Raw genomic sequence first — 9,866 nt, 5'->3', positions numbered from 1 at the left:
AACTTTGAATATATCCTTTGCTCTAACACATTGTGATCGCAGTATTATTTCTCCCCAGTCAGACTTCCTACCACATCTTAGTATATCTTTAAATAACTTGGTAAGCCATCCTACTCCAAGTTCGCCCAAAAACTTTCAAACCTCTATGACGATACTATATCGACATATGCTTTTGTAATTCTCATATTTCACAAGGTACATTTTACCTTTGTAGTGTAATTTCACAAGTGTAACTGAAGTTCCTACTATGCACATATGTATTTGGAGATCCATAAAGTCATTTTTGTGATTCAAGTTATACACACTTGAATTATATACATAAGATGGAAAACAAAAGAGTATATTGAAATAAAATATTTTGTCCCTTTTCAGCCCCAAAAGGATGACGAGATTCAAAACATAAAAGTCAAACCAAATAGTATTCAGTTTGAATTTGGACATTCATTTCCTACGTATTAAAAACAAATTTATATCTTTAAAAATGAGACGAAATGAGTCAAAAAGCTCTACATATCACGACTTTTCAAGTTAAAAATATATGAAAATTTGTACTCCCCTGTTCAAAAATTAATAACATTATTTCTTTATTCGTTCCACAAGGAATTGCATCTTTTTAAATTTATAAATAATTTAACTTTGAACTTTTTATTTTATGCTTAGTGAAAAGTTTTTATAATAAGACAAATGTTATGGCATGTTTAATCATAAGTTGCAAAAATCTTATAGCACACAATGTTATGATATGTTTAAAACCACAAATTTCAAAAGTTTTCATTTATTTCTTAAATTATGTATACAATCAAACTACATCAAAGTCAAAACAATTTTCATGCTTTATAACTAGGTTTTGACCATTAAGTAGGCGCTTGGCCATAAGTTTGGGAAGTTTACTTTTAAAAAAAAAAAATCAAATGTGTGTTTGTTTATATCAATAAATGTAATTTTTGGGAGATTTTAAAAATCAAAATTTCAAATCTCAAATATAACTTAAGACATCTTTTTGGGCCAAATCATGACCATGTGAAACATTTTAGTTAGAAAAAAAAAAGACTTTTTAATATATTAAAACTTGTCCCAAAATTCATATCCAAACACATTTTCAATTTCAAACCAAACTTAACCCAATTCAGCTTCTTTAAAAAAAATTGAAAACTTTAAGAACATTACATGGTATTCTAGAATATTGAAAATCAAGTACAAAAAGAATTCAAAAGTAGAATAAGATGAAGGAGATGAAAAAGATGAATGAATCCAACTACATACCTTGGATATGCAACTACAAACTCAAGGACCCAATCAAGTTTGATAGAAAATTTGGATCTAATATAGGCAGCCAAAATGTTTGACCATTTTGAGAAACCCTAAACAAAAATTTTATTTCCTACGGTGCCGTTTCATAAACTTAAAGGCCCAAACCCAACATTTCTAGTAGGGCAGTGAACAATAAAGCTGCCACGTGTTCTTTCAACTATTCAGGAGTTTAACAAAAGTAAGAAGATTTTTAAAATTTATGGCCTTAAAAGTTTAAGGGGTAAAAAATTTAAAAGTAAAAAATATTTGTGTAATTATAAAAGTTTTTCGTTAGGGGTAAAATGAGTAAAATGAAGAGTTTAAAATTAATTATTTTTAAATTTAAAAATATGCCATTTATTTTAAAACGGACTAAAAAAAGGTATTGCTTCGGGTGAGTAATATAAGTTATCCTTCATTGATTTGTATTGTACCACCCATACTTGAATTTCTGAGCAAATTGCAGTGACAATTTTTCGGGTGTAACGAATTGCTTCGTAAATTTTGTTGGAGAATAGATACGAAGCTGAACTTCTCTTCTAAGAGTGAAACCATATTCTTGTTAATCAGCCATTTAAATTTCGTGTCAATTAAATTAAGTCATATAAATTAAAACTTTTAAGTGATATTTTTAATTCTAATTTATGTGACATATTTTCCTAGCTTTTTAAAGTAAAATATTAATTGTTTCATTTTATTTTATAATAGGGTTTGAATAAGCACGAAAAATTAAGGGAAAAATATAATTGAATCAAATTCTAAAGTTAGCCAATAATTAATGGAAATTATCAATAATGGTTGTTTGCCATCAAAATCCGTATGCATTTTTCATCACACAAGAATACTGTTAGGGATGATATTAGTAAAATTTGCTACTCTAAGTCCGGAAAACTACTCATCACATCTTCTTTAACTGCACAAATTGCAAAATTATTCTGCTAAAATATTGCAAATTTCTCTACTCCTAGCTGGAAACACTCCCCACCAGGGACGGTTGCTAATTTATATTATCGGGTTCATCTAAACTAAGTACTTTCAATATAGATTATAAATTAATGTATAAAATTCATTAAAATTACAACAAATAACATTTATGAACACCGCCAATGCAAAAATTTACATTAAATATTATTTGAAAATCTCGAAAAGAAATATTTTACAAATTAAATACAGATAGAGTCTACAAAGCAATAACAAAGATTAACCACCAAAAGGATGTGGTGCAGCGAATGGGGCTGCTCTTCTCTTAACCATAGGTCTCGAATTCGAGCCCTGATATGGAAAAATCCTTGTGTTTACCCTCAAAATCGGATAACAATTGAATTTGTAAGTGGTTTTAAGGATATGCGGATTAACTTGACACAAAGCAATAAATTAAGTTGCAATTGAAATAAACAATGATAAAGTAAATTCAAACTACACGAATTGAACAGTTACAGTCTTGGGAGGTCAGTCACCCTCGAACTGGATGCACTTCGATCGGTATCAAAATATAGGAGAATAAGCGCTTAAAGAGAGAAATAGTAATGTATTGCTTTGGAATGTGTGTTAACATGTGCTAAATGAATTATAGATCCCCTTTATATATTAGAGGAGTCCTACTTTAGGTGCAATTCTATAAAAGGTAAAAAATCTCTTGATTTGCTTATTGTCGGTTCCTTATTGATAACTGCCGAGATTCCCACCGTAATATCTGACCGGTCACAGATATTTCGGTATTCTGTTGGCTATGCTAACAATGTTGCTTCGAGCTTATTCGGGGCTAGGATCGATTACGGGATCGCGGCCTCGATATTCTCGAAGGCAAGAGCTCTGACTTCGGGTTCTAGCCCGGTGGGACTTGGGGTCGATCTTCAGTCCTTTTATTGTCATGTTTCAAGCCTGACCTACCATGCCGTAGGCAAGCTCAATTTCGACCGTATATAGATAGTCCCCTCTTGATGACTTCAGATACCTCTTGATGACTTTTAATTTGTACTTAGGCTAATTTATAGATAATCATAACATTTTTCTTTATGTCTATAGGCCTCGGTGCTTCATCACGAGACTTTTCTCCGATATAGGGACGAGTTGAACTAGCTTGAGGCCGAGGTTCGAGGGCTCAATGAGAAGAGGGATACTTTCAAATTTCTCAGCGAGCAACGTGAACGGGAGGCTAAGAGCCTCCAAGCTGAGCTAGAGGTTGCTCAGAAGGAGTACACCGGCCTGGTCTAGCAGGTAAAAATATTTGAGGTTAGTGATGATGAGCTAGACTCGGTGACTAATGTCAGAATATGCAGGTCCAACAGAAAGTCGATTGGATTGACCAGCTCCGAGATGAGATGGATGTTGTCAAGGCCAAGATCGACGAATTGAGAGGTAGGATGGACCTCCTGGCCTCGAAAAAGGAGACTGCTCGGGCGCAGCTGACTTCGGCTAAGGTCCAGCTTCGGGCGGCAAAGGAAAGGCAGAGGTGCAGGACAAAAAGGTCTAGAAGCTCCAGTCTCAGCTAAGTTCAACCGTCTCTGATCGAGAAACTCTGGCCAAGGAGCTTGAAATGGCCAAGTTGGTGGCCATGATGGTTAAAATCGATGCCGACGATATGGTGGACCAATCTAAGGCTGATGCCGAGGCAGCCAGGATCAAACGAAGGATATCAGCGAGTACGTGAAGCGGCAATCCCGAAGGGAGGCCCTTGAGGAAATCCATGCTCGGGGCTTCGACTTGTCGGCCAAAATTGAGAGTGCTAAGGAGCTTGAAGCCGATGCCAAGAAGTTGGCTTATCCCGAGGATGAAGAAGACTCCGAGGGCTATAGTGGGTCCGAGGGTGGAGGAGACCCCGAAGACCCTGGCGACGAGGCAGGCTCCAATAAAGACCAGACAGTTTAAGTGCCTTGTACATTTTTCTTTGTTTTTTGTATTTTGTACTTTTGTCAAGGTCGTTTGGCCGTTGTAAAGACTATATGTATATATAATACAAGGCTTCGTTTTCCCTTCGACAATCTCTGAGTATTGTTTTCCTTTGCTTTATTATTTATATTTGCAAAGATCGAAATACCTTAGCATGGAATAGTTAGGTTATGTTCGGAGGTTCGAACAGGCCTTTCCTTTGATATTATTTTGTTTAAGTCATCGTGTGGGTTCGGTATAACCAGAATTTTTTTCCCAAAATACTTATTATTTTTTAGATTATAGTTTGTCGAGGGTAGCCTTTAGAATCGTTTAAGAAATTTTGAAGGCCTTGTTTTTTGTTATGGGTCTCGGACATATCCGAACCGTTTTAATATACCCGTAGCCTTTAAGGCTCAGGCGCTGCCTAATAGGTCTTGTGCCCCGGGATCTGATAGCCCGGGCCGTCCAAGTTTGTCTTTGGATGGCAGTCTCCAAGTGGGAGTGATCGTTTGAACTCGGATTAAGGCGGCCCTTGGGCTTGATACTTTTATGGGATCGGATGTAGGAGATTCCTTAAGAAAAAAGAAAAAAATTTAAGGTACAAGATATTTATCCACGAGGTAGAGACTTCTTTTTATTCTTGTGCGTATTAGTTACACATGTGTACACGCTTTATGCACGATTCATTTGACCGTTTGGCCCTTACAGTAAATCCTATGGATCGAGTTGAGACCATTCAATCACAAAGATTCTTTCCTTGCTAAAGTCGCTATCCGAGGGTAATGGCCCCCCTTCAATGTTCGGGGTCGATCATAGAGAGGCCTCAAATACTGTTGTCTTAATCTTTGATATCGGCTCGTAATTGGCCTTCAATTCTAAGTTAGCACGATTTACTGTTGCCTCATTAAAAAACTTGCATGAAAACCTATCTGGGACAAAAACGGTCTAAGGAAAAAAGAGTACAACGCGTGCTTTTAGGCCTAAAAATTGTATCATTCTTGCAAGTGTTAGTTCGAAATGCAAATAAGTAAAAGGAACAAATTTGGTCGTACCTTAGCAGTAGTATCGCTTCAAGTGATTTACGTTCCAGTTGTTTGGTAATCTTTCATCGTTCATTGCTTCGAGTTTGTACAGTCCTTTTCCGGTGATCTCAATAATTTGATATGGTCCTTCCTAGTTCGGCTCCAGCTTCCCTTCATTCGAATTTCGGGTGCTTAGTGTGATATTCCTTAATACTAAGTCCCCGATATTAAAATGTCGAAGATTGGCCCTTCGGTTGTAATATCTCTCGATCCGTTGTTTTTGGGCGGACAACCGGACAGGGGCGATCTCGAACCTTTCATCTAATAGCTCCAGGCTCATATTCATGGCCTACTCATTTGATTCCTTGGTTGCATTTCAGAACCTGAGACTTGGTTCTCCGACTTCGGCCGGTATTAGAGTTTCAGCACCATAAATCAAGGAGAACGGGGTGGCCCCGGTACTGGACTTTGAGGTCGTACGGTATGCCCATAAGACTTCAGGCAGGATTTCCTTCCATTTTCCTTTAGCGTCGGTTAACCTCTTTTTGAGGTTTTAGAGTATGGTTTGTTGGTTGATTTTGCTTGTTCGTTCACACTAGGGTGATATGGTGTTTGATCTTATGGTCTTCGAGAAACTTGCTTATTTTGCTGCCGATGAATTGTTTCCCGTTGTCGCACAAGATCTCGGCTGGCATTCCAGACCAGCATATGATATGGTACCAAATGAAATCAATGATTTTCTTCTCCCTGATCTTCTCGTATGCTTTTGATTCCACCCATTAAGAAAAATAGTCGATCATAAAAAATATAAATTGAGCCTTATCGGGTGCCCACAGAAGGGGGGCAACGATGTCCATTCCCCACTTTATGAACGGCCATGGTGACAAAACCAAATGCAGCAGTACCCCGGGTTGATGAATCATCGGAGCATGTCTTTGACATTCATCACATTTTCGTACGATCTCATTTGCGTCCTTTTCCATATCGGTCCAATAGTAGCCGGCTTTGATTATTTTTCAAACCAATGATTCGGCACTTGAATGATTTCCGCAGGTGCCTTCTTGGATTTCCCTTAGAATGTATTCGGTATCTCCTGGTCCTAGACATATCGCGAGCGGGCCACCGAATTTTCTTCTGAACAGGGTTTTGTCTTCAGACAAACTAAACCGGATTGCCTTCATACGTAGGGCCCTCGATTCTTTGGATCCGAAGGTAGTTTTTCGGCCTTCAGATATTTTATATATTTGTTTCTCCAGTCCCAATTAGGCTCATTGAGTTTATCTCGGCATGACCTTCTTTTACTATCGATCTCATGAGTTGTACGACTGCCCCCGAGTTGAGCTCGTCGTCCTCGATCGACGATCCTAAGTTAGTAAGGGCATCGGCCTCACTGTTTTGATCCTAAGGTACGTGTTGTAAAGTCCACTCCTTGAACCGATGTATGTAACCTGTAACTTATCCAGGTACCTTTGGATTCATTCTTCTCTGACCTCGAACGTCCCATTAACTTGGTTCACCATAAAGAGGGAGTCACACTTAGCTCTGATCACCTCCGTCCCCAACCTTTTGGCTAGTTAGAGACCTGCAATCATGGCCTTATATTCGGCCTCGTTGTTAGTCAATTTCACATTCCTAATAGATTGTTTAACTACATTGCTTGCTAGTGGCTTCAATACGATGCCAAGTCCGGACCCTTTTTGCGTTTGAGGCGTCATCCGTAAAGAGGGTCTCCCCCGAAGACATCCCCGATTTGACAAATAACTCTCTTCCCACCTCGGGTATTAGTGCCTACGTAAAGTCAGCCACGAAGTCTGCCAAAATTTGAGATTTGATGGCGGTCCGGGGTCGATATTCAATATTGTACCCGCTGATCTCTACGGCCCATTTGGCCAATAGTCCCGAGAGCTCGAGTTTATGCATTATATTTCGCAATGGGTAAGTAGTCACAATACATACAGGATGACATTGAAAATATGGTTTCAGTTTCCTAGAGGCGCTTAGCAAAGAGAGCGCCAACTTTTTTAGGTGAGGGTACCTAGTTTCGGCCTCACCTAGAGTCTTGTTAACATAATAAATTGAAAATTGCGTACCTTGCTCTTTCCGGACCAGGATTTCACTTACCGCTATCTCTGATACTGCCAAGTACAGGTGTAACACCAAGAATTTTATAAATAAATTATGTTTATTTAGGTGATCTTGTTTTTATTGCTAATGTTTTATCACTTTTCTTAAATTTAATTTTTCTATTTTATTTGATTAAAAAAAGGAGAGTGAGGTAAAAAAGACTTAGTATATCCTATTGGATCCCTTAGATCTATTTTTGACTCATTTGATAAGGAATAATATCTAGCTTCTACTCATTTGGGAGATAGACCCTTTATATTAGCAAAATCACTTTCTCTCTCTTATCTTCTTCTTTGTTCTAGCCCTTTTATTGGAGAACTCTCAATCCACACAAGTTTCATTCTGCCACTACAATCAAGATCACATTTGTCTGCATAAAAGTTTTAGTCATTATCTTTTGAATATATGTTGGAATGTTATATTCAAGAATCAAGATGGGTTAAGCTTATTTGAAACCCTAGGTTTGGATTTGTGGAGAAACTCTTTCAAACTTGTGGTCAGCTTCTTATTCAATATATATTTTGGTGAAATTATTAAGTTTGTTGTTAGAGAATTTGAGATTTTGAAAGTAAGAGATTCAATCCCGTTTTTGAACTGAGCAACAGTTAGTATTTTGAGCGTAACTTTTTCTCTAAAACTCGGATTGTAGTGCTTCAAAATTCTGTAGAAATATAAGACATAGATCTACAATTGTTACGAAGATCAAAATGGTCAGTTCTGCTGTCTACTATGTCAAAAGATGGCTAAAATACATGACAGAGTTGCTGCCAGATTTTTAGTAAAATAGTTGTGACCCATTTAGTCTCACTTTTTGATATTCATCATGATTTGGTTTAAACATATTTAATTTCAGACCTTAAGTGAGTGTTGATTACATGTTTAAGATACAAGAGATATTCGTTCAAGCTAAAGAGCACACCTTAGGAAAATCGTTATTTTCTTGGCTTAGAAGATCTTAAATCCCTTGATGTCGTTTGAGCTTTAGCAACACTAAAGCTCTAAGATTTGCACATAAACTTGAGTTTTTCTTTCAATTTAATTTGTTGAGATATTGTAAATGGTTAAGGTTTGGTGAAATTTAGGTAAAATTTGTTGTCATATTGACTTGGTTGCTACTTTACTAGTTTACTTGCTTTGTTGCTTGAGAAAGAATATCTTGAGGCATTTTGATTTATTAGTGGTCATTGAAGGTGTAGTTTCGTAATTGGGTTATGAATATGTTAAAAATCATATGGGTGTCATCATTCAGTATTTTTAAAAGACAATTTAACTCGCCTACATATACTGATTGCTTGAGCATCATTGCATTATTGTTGGGATTTTATCCCTCTTGTGATAGTGACTTTGTCACTTCTATCGGCATGCCTTTTGTTTGGATCTTGACCCATCTTGACTTTGGATTCACACTCCATCCTAATCATGGACTTTGTCCATTTTGAGTATGGATGGAAAAGTCACTTTCAATATGGGTCTTGATTCTCTTGATAATTGGGTGACGACCCTATTTGATCTAGGACTCTAGTCCTTCTTGTTACTTGATTATGTTTTGATGTAATTGCATGACGCATGTGTTAGACGAATTAACTAATAGATAGACTTTTTCGGATTATAGTTGAAAATCTTCTTGACATTTGAGATTTTGAATAATAGTATCTTGAACTATTTTACATCATGCAAGTACCTTCATAAGTCTATCTATTGTAAGTCTACATTTGAGATGATTGTACCTTCATAAGTACTTGATGTTGATTTTAATAAGCTCATATATAGAATTTATTCCTTGTATTCATTCCATAGTTTACCTTTCTTTTATTATGAAATGTTAGTTAAGGTTATGTGCCACTAAGCTTTATGCTTAGCGATAGTTTGTTACTATCGTAGGTGATATGCCGAGAGATGCTTGAGGATATCATTTGAAGTAGACTCTTTGAAAGATTAGATAAAGATCACACTTGCATAGGCATATGTAATTTTTTGTTTGTAAACTTTTGGGAACTTGTACATGATACATATGATACACTTAGATATGCACTCTTGAATAATTATTGGGTCGTGACACTAGTATTTTGGTAACTTAATCTTGGTGAATGTTTTGACTATTTTGTGGGTGTTTATGCCCAAGTCTTGTAATTTATTAAATTTGGTACTTGAATTGAACTTGGGAGATTGTTTTTGAAGATTTAACTAGTTTTTATTTGATTGAGAGTTGAACTTTATGGTTAGTTTGAGTCTTGAATGGTGTATGAAAAAGATATTCTTCTACTAGATATTTGGTAAATTTTAAAGCATTAATTTAACTTAAATAGATGTTGCTATTTTTTTTTAATAGTTGTATCTTGAAATATTAAAGAGATTTTTATGATATTTTTCTAAGTTGAGATGTTGTATGTTGAAATTTATTCATGGGCATATTTTCTTTTTCTCTTTTTGCTAGTTTATTTTATTAAAAGAATGTTTAAATTTATAAGTATTATATTAGTGTTTATAAGTGGCATCCCCATAGGGGGTTGCTACAACAGGTATAGTTGTTCGCCTATCTTCAGTGTGTGAAGCAACGGT

The sequence above is a fragment of the Nicotiana tabacum genome, chromosome 7 (assembly GCF_000715075.1).
Source record: "Nicotiana tabacum cultivar K326 chromosome 7, ASM71507v2, whole genome shotgun sequence".
NCBI lineage: Eukaryota > Viridiplantae > Streptophyta > Magnoliopsida > Solanales > Solanaceae > Nicotiana > Nicotiana tabacum.
This window is presented reverse-complemented; position numbering follows the sequence as displayed.